Source organism: Ursus maritimus, unplaced genomic scaffold, assembly GCF_017311325.1.
Source record: "Ursus maritimus isolate PB19 unplaced genomic scaffold, ASM1731132v1 scaffold_13, whole genome shotgun sequence".
Taxonomy (NCBI): domain Eukaryota; kingdom Metazoa; phylum Chordata; class Mammalia; order Carnivora; family Ursidae; genus Ursus; species Ursus maritimus.
In genome coordinates this window covers 44,282,925-44,295,030 of record NW_024423675.1, presented here as the reverse complement: position 1 = coordinate 44,295,030, position 12,106 = coordinate 44,282,925, and the positions used below count along the sequence as shown (strand labels likewise).

Below are 12,106 nucleotides of genomic sequence, written 5' to 3'. Positions count from 1 at the left end.
GGAGCTGGCACCAGGCACCCACCAGCAATGTGCAAGCTCCTTAATGACAGCCCCCCAGGCAAAGGGGCTGATGAAGAGTGAGAGCAAAACCCACCGAAAACCACAAAGACTAGCAGAGGCTAAAAGTAGAGAAGCACCTTCACTTTCCAGTCTGCAAGACAAGGACAGATGGTGAAAGCCAAGTGGTCAGTTTGTCTCTGCCTTCAAGCCATAGCTTGCTGCTCACACCATCTTCGGGGTCTGCTCTGAGGCACTAGTAAGCACTGTTACCCTGACCGAACCCGCTAAGTGATCGAGCAGTGGGTAAGAAGGGTTTTTTAAGATGACAAAGGGACCAAAATGTGAAATAATATAACAAATTGAAAGTAGGGGAGGAATATCTGCAAATGCAAATGGAATGAATGTGGAAAGAGTGAAAGGAATTGTGAAGAACAAAGATTTATCATAACACCCAGGCTGACCAGCGTCCTGTGCCAGGCAATTAACCATGATCACATGCTTTCTACTTATAAGTGAATAGACTTAAGAAGGATCCTTTAGAACCTAAACAGAAGAACAGGAGCTTTTGTTCTCATTCTACAACGGCGTTTTTCAAAATGTAGGTCACAACTCAACAGCGTGCCATAAAATCAATTAGTGGGTCATGAGTAGCAACTTTTCTCTTTGATGGAATAAAGTGGAAGAGGAGATATCAGATGACTTCACACAGAGTAGGTTAGTGAAACTTGTGTGTGCACACGTGCGCATGCACACGATGCTGCGACATGATATAAAACGTATTTCTTACTATGGAAAGCTCTCAATAAAAATTTCAAAAAAGAACCAAACAAAACAATGATCCTGGTGTGACATTAGGTGAGGCTTCCAGAAATTTGGGGGCAAACTTTGTGTTATGGGTTGAATTGTGTTCCTCAAAAACGTATGTTGAAGTCCTAACCCCCAAGACTTGTGAATATGACCTTATTTAGACATAGTGTCTTTGCAGATAGTTTTGGGGTTTTTTTGGGTTTTTTGTTTTGTTTTGTTTTGTTTTTTTGCAGCCTAGTATAGGCTGATATAGTTGGGAATAATTTAAACATAATGGGAATTTCACATTTGATTATGTGCAATTTATTCTGGAAGAAACACTCAGCGAATGCAGAAAACGGCACTAGCGGAACTGAACTGTATAATAGAAAACCCAAAATACACGCCCGTAACCTCAGACACCTAGCCCAGCTACGTCAGTTCACCACGTATTATGAGCCACACCCATCCATGTCTGTTATTACAACTTACCTGACTGACTTCAGAAAACTTTCCTTCCACGACTTCACATGAGCTCTCAAACTGTAACCCTGCACAGGCAAAGTCCATCTTTGTCAAGGTAAAGTACCATATATATTGTAATAGTGACGCGTACACGTTCCATTTAATAAGTGTGAAATTGTGCTACCTTTTTTATCAGGTTCTCACTCTCTGTTTTTTTGTTTGTTTGTTTGTTTGTTTACAGGTCACTGATGAAGTTTTTGAGTTTTATGCCCCAATCACATTTTTTTCATATAAACCCTGTGGTTGTCACTGTGGGATTTTGCAAGGCACAGTGATGTTTGGGAATGCCATGTTGTGTGATAGCAGAAGTGAGTGTATCGTAGTTAAAACTGTGATACTGGTTGAGATCATCGCGTGGGTGAGTGTAGATACAGAAGAGGCCAAGGGTTGAGTCCAGGGCACCTCAACCTTAACAGATAGAGAGGAGGAGCCTGCAAAGGAATCACCTGGTGAGACAGCAGGAAACTCAAGAGACATGTTATTCTAGAAGCCAAGTGAAGTCAGTGTTTGAAGGAAGGCCTAATTAGTTGTATCTGGTGCCACAGAGAGATCAAGAAGAGAGAAGACTGACTGAGAAGTCACCACTGAATTTAGTGACGGCTGAATTTAGTAATTTGGTGGCATAGTGGGGATAAGCCTACTTGGAGAGAATATATTTTTTGAATAATCATGAAATCAATTTTATTTGATTTTAATACAAGTCTTTTTCAAGTAAGCTCTGTCATTAACATGCACATTTATGTCTTGTATGGTATCTTGTAGATTAAGTTCTGCTTATGATTTTTAAATATTGCTATGGAGTCCTTTGTAGGCGTCTGACAGTGAGATAGAAGCACTGTTTAAAGGAGCAGATTCTAGAATTGAGACAGACTTCTTTGTAAATTCTGGTTTCACCACTTACTAGTTGTCTGAAGTAAGCCTTGCTCTTCAGATTTCCAAAGTAAGGTTAATATCCTATCTCGTCCTATCTTAATGTCAGGATTGGGTAAGTAAAGTGCGTCTGACACACGGGATGCTCATAAAGGAGTTGATATTTTTGCAATGGTAGATGTAATAGTTGGCTTTGAATTTACAACAGAGTTGGGGAGATAAGACACAACAAATTAAATAAGCATAAATAAGTGTAGCCGAAGTAACCAGGGAAAGTGATACTTAAAATGGGACCGAAAGGAGGAAGAACAGTGAGAAGTGTCCCCTGGGTTTGCTGTGCACCTGCCACTCTGTGGTGCCATAGCCGCACGTACTTGCTTGGTCCTCATACCACACTGTGAGGAAGCACACTCTCCCCAGTGCGTGGGTGAGAGGACTGATGCTCCAGGAGGCTCATATCTTCCTCCAGGTCCCCGATTCGCAGGGGGCTGGATATGGACTGGGTGTGCTCATCTCCCAAATCCATGCTTGTGGTGACAGAGGACAGCAGCAGAGAGGTGTGGGGCCACCTCTCCACTCTCTGCCTTACGCAAACACTAATAAGACAACCAAACCAAACCAAACCTGTGGCATGCAAAGCTTCATTTTAGCCTGATACCTCATCTAAAGAACTACATCTTAGAAACAAACCCAAGAGAAGCTAGTTGCATATTCTTACCCTGGACCTTCTCTTCTTCTGGTAGGGTTAAATATGTGGCAGAGCAGGGTTCTCGGGAAGGTGTGGAAGGAAGGTGGGAATGAGCAGCAAGGGCGTATCAAGGGGTGCTAACAGGAAACAAACACTGCAGTGTCTATTTCCCAGCCTGGCAGGTCCACGACCATACTCTGCAGGGGACTAGTGCACCTGCAGCCCCTCTGCTGCATGGGTCCTGTTGGGGTCACTAACGGTGGGCAGGTATGTGGACTTCAGGATGTCTCCACACTAGTTGAGCCTCTCACTCAAGCTGGTAGGACATGGGCAACTGGTGTCCTGCACGGTATAGCTTGGGAATGGCTTATATCACTCTCTTCCAATTGGCCATTAAAGGTTCTTAAAGTGCTTCCTTGAGCAGGCAGGAGGGTCTAATTGAAAGAGATATGCTGTGCTGCTGGGCATCATGTTGGCTAACTGTAAAGCCCTAGCAGAGACACTCAGTTTCCTCACCTACTCTCAGGGGGTAAAGGTCATGACCTTGAAGGATAAACCCATGACAGATAAGTTTTAATGGGCTGAGAGAAAATGAAACATGAGTCTTGGTAGAGCTCTGTGAGACTTTGAAGGAGAGCCCTGGTGAAGAGGTGTACTAGTTTTCCAGGGCTGTCATAACAAATTACCACAACTAAGTGACCTAAACAATAGAAATTTATTCTCTTACACTTCTGGAGGAGGCTAGAAGTCTGAGATCAGGTGTTGACAGGGGTGGGTCCTTCTGGGCGTTCTGAGAGAGAATCTCTTCCATGCTTCTCTCCTATCTGCTGGTGGTTGCTGGCAATTTTTGGTTTTCTTTGGCTTGTAGACATTTCTCTCCAGTCTTTGCCTCCATCTTCCAAGGCTGTTTTTTCTGAATCTTTGTCTCTGTGTCTCTTCCTCTTTTCTTGTAAGGGCATCAGTTATATTGGTTTAAAGCCTCGTCTACTCCAGCATGACCTCATCTTAACCATTAATTACATCTGCAAAAACCTTATTTCCAAATAAGGTCACTCTCTGAGGTTCCAGGAAGGACATAAAGTTTGGAAGGACACTTTCCAGCCCTGTACAAGAGGGGAGTGTAAAACCATTAGGCATCATTGCCTGTGAGAGAACAGTGGAGAAAGGAGAGGAAGAGTCTCTGAAGGAAGGACACAGAATATCAGTGAAGTGGGCAGGATTACACTAGGAAACACATGTGCCAAATGGGGTAGTTGAGATTTTAAAGAAGGAACCATTTATAATAAGTGGCAGGGTTAAGTAAAAACAAACAAACAAACAAAAAAAAAAAAACAAGAGGGTGGTGAAGAACTCCAGAGCTAGCAAGAGCAGGGTGCCATTTTCACAAGCTCTCTTACCCCTCCTTCCTCCCACCACCACAGAGAGGAGTTCCACTTGGTTCTCTGCTACCAGGTTCTCTGCCATTGACCTTGCTCTGTGATGCCTCTCCTGTCCTGTCCTAGGACTTCTCAGATGCAGTGATGTGGGCTGCCTGACATTCAGGTGTGCACAACGTTGTGATGGGTGAGTTAGTGCCAGTGCCCCACCCTTGAAGAAAGGGCGATGGAAGCCAGTTGATGCCCACTTCCCGATTTCTCCCCTAGCTGACTGTTCTGTGATATATTCTGTAAAATTCTCCAGAAGATTCTGTGGGATTGAGCGCCAGTTGACAATAGCAGTGCCAATTCAAGAACTCATCCTTGTTTGGGGGTTTACTTCCTTCTCCTTTGCTCTCCCTGCCTCTCACACCTGTTCCCTGAGATAAGTTCCCAAATAAACCGCATGTACACAGCCTTCACTTCAGCCTCTCCTTTAAGGGAAACCCAGGCTAAGCAGCCACTCTCAGCCAGTAGATTCAAGGAGATTAAGGGATCTCTGGGAGAGAGTGAGAGAGAAGGGGGTGGAAGGGAAGGGAGGGATGAAGAGAGAAGGAGAGAGCAGGGGAAGGGGAGAGGGAAAGAAAGAGAGGGGGAAGGTAGAGACAGAAAGAGAGCTGAAGCTAAAGCAAACTTCAGTCTTCTGAGGAGGAACACAGTCACTGCCAACCCTCATGCTAGCAGGCAGCTGGGAGGAAAAATACACAGCCCAAGCACAATCTCCTCCCACCCAGAGTCCCCTACCAGAGCCTTCTATGGCTGAACCAATTCCCAGAGTGTGAGGAAGGGTTAGCTTTCATGCAGTTCATAGAGGCTAGCCTCCCAGGGCACAGACTAGGCAAGAAGGATAGAAAGTAGAACTGGAAGCAAACAGAATTGCCAGCACAAGCACGTTTACCCACACACCAGTTTTCTCTCCTGCTGACTGTGAGTCTTACAGAATTGACTGCAGCGCTGACATGCTTCACAAGACCACCTTTTCAAAATGGGAAATGTTTCTAAGGTGAGGTTGTTCTCATAACCACATAGAAATAACTTGTTGGCTACACATAAATTTTATCACCATTGAGCATCACCATCCTAGTAAACTCAGTTATCATCTGGATTAAGCAGCTTAGGACATGAGGACGAGTGTGGACGTGCATCCAGAACATCCCCTGGTTCAAATCCCAGCGCTGCTACCAACAAAAATGGTGCCCTTGAAGAAGTTTCCTTCTCCCTCTGAGTCTCAGTTTTCTCATCTGCAAAATAGAATTGAAGTATCAACCACACCTCACAAGATTTTTGTGAGAAGTCAATGAAAGAAGATATTGTAAATGGTTGCTGTTTTTTCTAGTACTGCTCTCTTAATTACTGCCCATTTATTATGCCTCAAATTTCTATTTCTCTCCAAGAGATGTATGTATGTTATTAACACGTTCATATAGAATAGGATTAACCATCTCATAAATCTAAAAATTTCTCTAGATATTTGAAGATTCCTCTTACAATTGTAGTTGGATAAACTGTCATATTTTATTATCCCTCTGTCTTCTTGCTCTTAACTGTATAAAATATCCTGAAGTTCATCTTAAGTGACAGGTGAACGAGTTGTTCTTCAGTTGCATTCAGACTTCAAAGGTCTTTCAATTGGCTTTATATTAAAATTGACTGTGATGAAGTAATTTATGCTCAGACTCTGGCCACAGTTGTCTGATTGCTGGGTGATGAATCACTGAAGGAAGGGCCCACATTTCTGTGCTGTTGGAGCTTTTCACTTAACCTCTGAGTCTGCTGGGCTGCTTGCCGGCTCACTGGAAAATGGCCTCTGCTTGGAAGCCGGGCAGGAGGGACTTCTTGCCACAAGGCTCATCCTTGCTGTATTAAAAAGGTTTGGTGAGAACCTATGACTTTGTGTTAAGGAAAGACTATGCTCTGTCTCAGGTGTAATTAATCTTGTATCTAAAAATTTGTGGTTCTGTGAAATATAATATATTTAGTTCTTTTTCTCTTGTCCTTTGAGAAAAATATACCCATTTCTTTTGAAGAAATGTGCTATATAAAGAAAATATATCTATCTTTCCTTATAAACAATTTCATTATTTTTTCCCTCTTTCCCAAATAGGACTTTTTTAGTGTGAATGTAAAGAGAAGAAAAATAATTTAATGAAAGAGAAACATGTATACAAATTTATGGTAATACTAGCCTTATTTAAAAACAAAAGAAGGAAAATAATGAAGCAACATAAATGGGATCACAAAGAAAATCAGATGTATTTTGAAAATAATTATGTTTTCTCCCGGATTATGTAGTTGTTAAACCATATATTTAATTTGTTGACTATTTTGTGGTTATTGCTCTGTTTATAAAAATGATTGCCAATTTCAAGTCTCATTCAGGAGAGTGAGCCAGAGGGCATTGTGGTAAATGTGCACTAATCCTAAAATAGTGTTTGAACATGACAGCTGGCATTCCTTGGCAGGACTCAGGCATTACAACCAAGGCTTAAGCTACAACAGAACTTGAAAACTATCCTACATGGAAACTTTTTCTTGAACAGCATATATTTTGAATCTCTGCTTTCAATGAATGGAGCAAGAAGGGGCTGTGAACTACATTTTCGGCTGGGGAGATGTGAAGTGAGCTCATGGAAAGTGGTAAATTAAAGGATGAATTAAATCTTTCATTTAAAAAAAGAAATCAGAAAAGCCCTATTTTGACTAGGTGTTAGGAATACTATGGCCCTTGGTACTCAGTCAATGGGAAATTTTAATCATAGATCCTTGGGAAATTGACAAGACTACTCACTGCCCTATACCTCCCTCTGACAGCAAGTATCTACCTGCCCTAGAATTGTTGAAGCCCTTCCACGTCTTAGAATTTGGATGCCACTCTTTGGGGAGAGGTGGATTTAAGGAAGCTCTCCGGGATGGTGCCAGTGCAGGGTGGGCACCTGGCAGTAAGCATCTTGTATTTTGCATCCAATGTGCCTCACTGGTCTCATCCTAGTCTTGGCCTTCAGAGGAACCCAACATTATCTGAGAGCTCTGAGATTTAGGCAATATAGTGATTTGGGTGTCTCCCAAGCACATGCAGAGAAGGGGAGCCCTCTGGCTTGGGTGCTGCATCAGCTGCAGTAAAGAGAAAGTGCTAGTTGCTATGTCTCAACCTCAACTGTGTCAAGTGACAGTTCACTCCTCTGACCAAAATGCACCTAGAATGTCAGAATGCCCCTGTGACTGATTTGTCTCCCACAATCAGCCGAGGCTGGTCTGCCTGCCTGCTTGAGCCACTGAGAACATGTCTTTTCAAAGCTGTCTGGTTTGACTATTTTTCAAATGTCTTACAGATGGCTGGGTTGGTCTTCTAGTAGATTCTCTCTGGAGCATTCTCTCCAATCATGACCTTCTATTCCTACTCCAGAGGCCTTGAGATTGACCTCCCTATTCTGTTTGGTGATGTGGCAATGACTGTGGACATTCTTCTGGTCAGAATGCCCAGATGTTGTTCTCAGCTGTGTTTCCTCCACTGTAGGGGGATGAAATTGTTCCTGAAAGAGTTCTAACACCTAATGTCTTGACTTCTTGGATTTTGCATATTTAGACAAAATTTTTCTTATGATTCCCAGATATGGCTTCTTCTTCTCTAGTCCCCAAAGCACCTGGCCAGTATCTTGTTTATTGCTCTCTCTGCCCTGTATCCACAGTACTAGTATACACATCTTGCCCTCCTCACCAGATTATGGGCTCCGCAAGTCCAGGGACAATGTCTCATTTACCTCTGATTCTCCACAACAGATAATCCAGCACCTGGAGCTTGGGATATGTCCCAGAAAGAATTCTTAAATGAATCAATGAGTAATAATTGAATTTGTTACTATAGAAGGGAATTCTTCGAAATTTGTGCTTCTAATTGGACAGGAAAGTATTCCTCTTGGTTCTCAAGCTTCTCTTTGCTAGTCAAAGGACTGCGATAGGAAGGTATTGTGGTAACTGAGGGATGGCCAGAAGGAGCATAAAAACAGATGCGGGAAAGAAACATGGTCATGAGTCAAGCTTAGGCATTTGTTTAGATAATAAGGGGGTAATGCCAGAGTTAGTAATGAGGTAGACTAGACAGTTTAAAAAGTACAAAATGAGGAAATAATTGTTAGTTGGGATCCTGCTACTTTAGAGTGTCCATGAAAATGTTAGCAAATTGTATTTATGTTGGATAAGATCCTTAGACTCTATTATTCCAAATATATTGTAAATTTCTTAATGACTCAGTATAGTGTATCCATGTGGTTGAGCCAGGAATGCCATGATGTAATAGAAAGACTCCTCAATGTCACGCCCCTCTACCATTGTCTGTTGGTTGTTTTTGAATGAGGCATTTAAGCTATGGATCAATTTTTGTCATAGAAAACAAATAGAAGAGGCTAAGTGATGCCTACGATCTTTCCAATCTCTAAAATGTTATGATTTTATACTTTTAGATGGTTTTGGAAGACATATAGTTGTTCAGAGTGCTCTTACTGGGAAAAAAAAGATCCATACATACTTCTTTCCATGAATATAACTTAAATATATCAATGTAATTTGGTATATGTTCAATAAAATATTAATTTTAATAAATATTAATAAAATTAATGTTAATTAATAATTATTATATATTATATATTTTATTTTATATATTATATAAAATAAATATTAATAAAATATTAATGGTTTAATAAATAACATAACAAACACTCAACATGTGTGAACCATTTAATTCTTAATACAATATCTACATTTCTCTCAAAAAACAAAACAAAAATACTTTCTACTTGAAACTCCACACCATGATAATATTGTCATTATAGTTTGCTGAATGACATTTTGTTAGGAGGGGATTACTCCTACAGTTCTGGAGCCATAAAAGCCTCCCTGATGGGAAAAGCGATAAGCGTGTGAACAGGGCCTAAGTAGGTAAGTAGGGAAGGGATGGGAGGAGAAAATATCCCCCATCTTTGATTCCTTCCACTATCATTTTCTTCTACCACCACTGCCTCTGTGGAGCCAGAGGAAGCATGGAGAAGACAGAGATGACCAACCTATTACACACAAATTGAAACCCAAGAGTTCACCTGTCCTTTCTGGTTCCCATTATTTCCCTAGCACTCCCAGTTGTGAAATGGGGTGACCCTACATTGGACCCAGAAGAAGAAGGAGTTTTGGCACTGACTTAAAGAAAATCTCCTGATGAAAACAGAATTCCTTTTGCTTTACAAAAATATATAAATTATGTACACAGAAAAATTCTTTATGGTCTGACTTGAACATTAAATCCCACTGATGCACAGCATGCTACATTCTTTGGTTCACCAAAGTGTGTTTAAAAATGAGATTATGCAACTTTCTAAGTTCGTTTAATAATGAGGAAGATGGTCAGGCTTGCCTTTTCTCTGTTTTAAACTAATACAGGTTCTGATAAAGACAAACCAAACTTCCTTCCTCTGTGTTTCTCCTCTTTTATAGCTTTGGATCCTTCCGGAATACCTATCATCTCAGATTAGGGTAGGATGCCCTTGAGAATGCCCTACCCAGGGGAAACCAACTTTTTTAAAATTTTAAATCAGGTGCACTATGCTCTATGCCTTGCATTCATGATCACCGTGCAAAGATATTTCTATGGGGTGAGGTTCACTTGATTGGAATCATAATTTTATATTCTTTCTTATCTCTGATTAGCCACAATCAGTGTCCAGGGAATTGTGCAACTGATCCAGGATTGTTATTTCAGAGACAACCTGGGCTATGCATCTATTCTTTGTAGACAAATTCGCCCTGAAATCCCAGAAAGTCCAGAGATGAGTCATCTGGAATATCGTTGCTCTGGTATATGAATCTGATCAAACAGGTGTTATCTGGTGTGTGATCAGAGTGTAGTTGAGGGTGTCAATAGGTGGCGGATGTAGGAAGAAGGCAATTTGAAGAACGATAGCTATTAAAATGAAACAAGGAAGGAGCAGCACTACACTGGTCCAATCTACTCTGCCATGTGAGGAGGGACCCTGTGTTGGCAGTGACAAGCTGATAGGATAAAGGAAATGAGTTGCTTTGGAAATGTCAAGGTTGGCCAGAGTCCTCTCTGAATAATAAAATCTTAACTGCACCATCAGCAATGACTGGAGACAGAAAGGAGACGGAGTTGAATGAGTGCCCAGAGAAAAATGGAATCAATTCTATATACACTTTTCCTGCTGATATAGACCCTCCCAACCCCAGAGCAAACCCCTCACTTGAGAAAATATCACATGTGCTCCTCCACTGCCCTGACTTACTTGTATTTTCCACCAACTTCATGACAAGGTCGAGTTCTTCATCTTGTAACGCAATGTGTTTTTTTCCCCTTCATTTCTCTTGCAGAGTAAAATATGGAGAATTCGAAAGAAACGGAATATCTTCACTTTTCCTGAAGACACAGTCCTCATGTTGCTTTTTGAAAAAGGCAAGCATTTTAACTCCATGAAGAAGGAATAAAGTACCAAGTCTGTGCTAGTTTTTGTTTCGTCTTCTTTGTGGATGTGTATAAATAATAGTAAGGCACTTCACATGGGCTACGATGTCACCGGTTTGGGCAGAAGAAGACTCATACCGCTTTTCCATCTACTCAGCCCTGCCCAGCTGAGGAAGGGCATACAGTCCACAGTTGTGGGCAGGAACGAAGTTGGAAGAGACATAATGACACCCACACCTTCTTGTCAGTTCCGTTGCTCTCCCTAGCTACTCCTTCGGCTCTAGGCTATCTTTCAAAGCCTCGCTCAAATATAGCCTTCTCAGGAAGCCTTCTTTGGTACATACTCCCTACTGTCCCACCCCCAATGAATCATTTTCCTTGTACTATTTCTAGACTTTGGGTATATTTCAGTGTCTTGAAACCATCGATCTGCATTGTTTTCCTGCCTTGCTCTCCTACTAGAATGTGAACCCTGACAGAGAATAGATGGGATCTGGCCTATGGCCCTCCACCTAATAGTGGATGGCAAATAGTAGGGACCAAATAAATGTGTTTGACTGACTAGTTGCAGCCCTTGGATGGGGCACGCAGTCAGTCCTGGATCTATCACACCAATATTATCAGTAAGTTTCCCTTAAAGCCAGTTCCGGTCTATTGTGAAATGTCTTTCTCATGAGCCACTTCCCCTTCCATCCTGTTAACACATATATACACATAATCCAGGCAGAATGTTTCTTTGTGGATTCTAGGCAGTGATGGGGAAATGAAAATACCGTATTGCATTAATTCTAAAACACAGATTTTTTTTCACCTTTTGAATTGAAATTAGGGAGTTTTTGACAATCGATGGCATCTTACAGTTATGATTGGCAGTGTTTTTTGCTTTTGAATCATACCTAAAATAATGCATCTTTCAATGATGGTATCTCAGATTTGTTGAGATATGGTACTTATGGAAAAAGTTGTACCAGGGGCCACACCAGCCCTATACCAGCTTATATGATGAATTCTGGATACGGTCCAAATGCTACATTAAAAACAAACCAAAACCAGACTTTTCCAGAATAAAGTGAGAGGGTCAGACTTAAGGATCAGCAAGCATGTTTCATGTGACAGTCATTGTTACATCTCTGGCATCTGATCGACTACATGCCTGGAACATATATGTACTTAATACATAAAGATAACTGATAACAGTTTTTGAGTACTTACTGTTTTAGTCACTGGATTTTAAGTGCTTTTTATATTTAAGCTCATTTAATACTCAGGATATCACTTTGGGTGGGACTATGCTCCCCATTTTTCAGATGCACAGAGTGAAGCTAAGTGTAGAAGGGTATATGCCCTGCATGTTATAGA

At 41.3% G+C, this 12,106-nt stretch overlaps 1 long non-coding RNA gene across 1 annotated transcript; it reads left to right on the top strand.

Annotated features, from left to right (window-relative positions):
• The first annotated feature begins 1,323 nt into the window (after window positions 1-1,323).
• Window positions 1,324-10,786, top strand: LOC121102237. Its single transcript, XR_005834280.1, has 2 exons — window positions 1,324-1,366; window positions 10,657-10,786. It is a non-coding gene; the product is annotated as an uncharacterized LOC121102237 (long non-coding RNA).
• The last annotated feature ends 1,320 nt before the right edge of the window (window positions 10,787-12,106 follow it).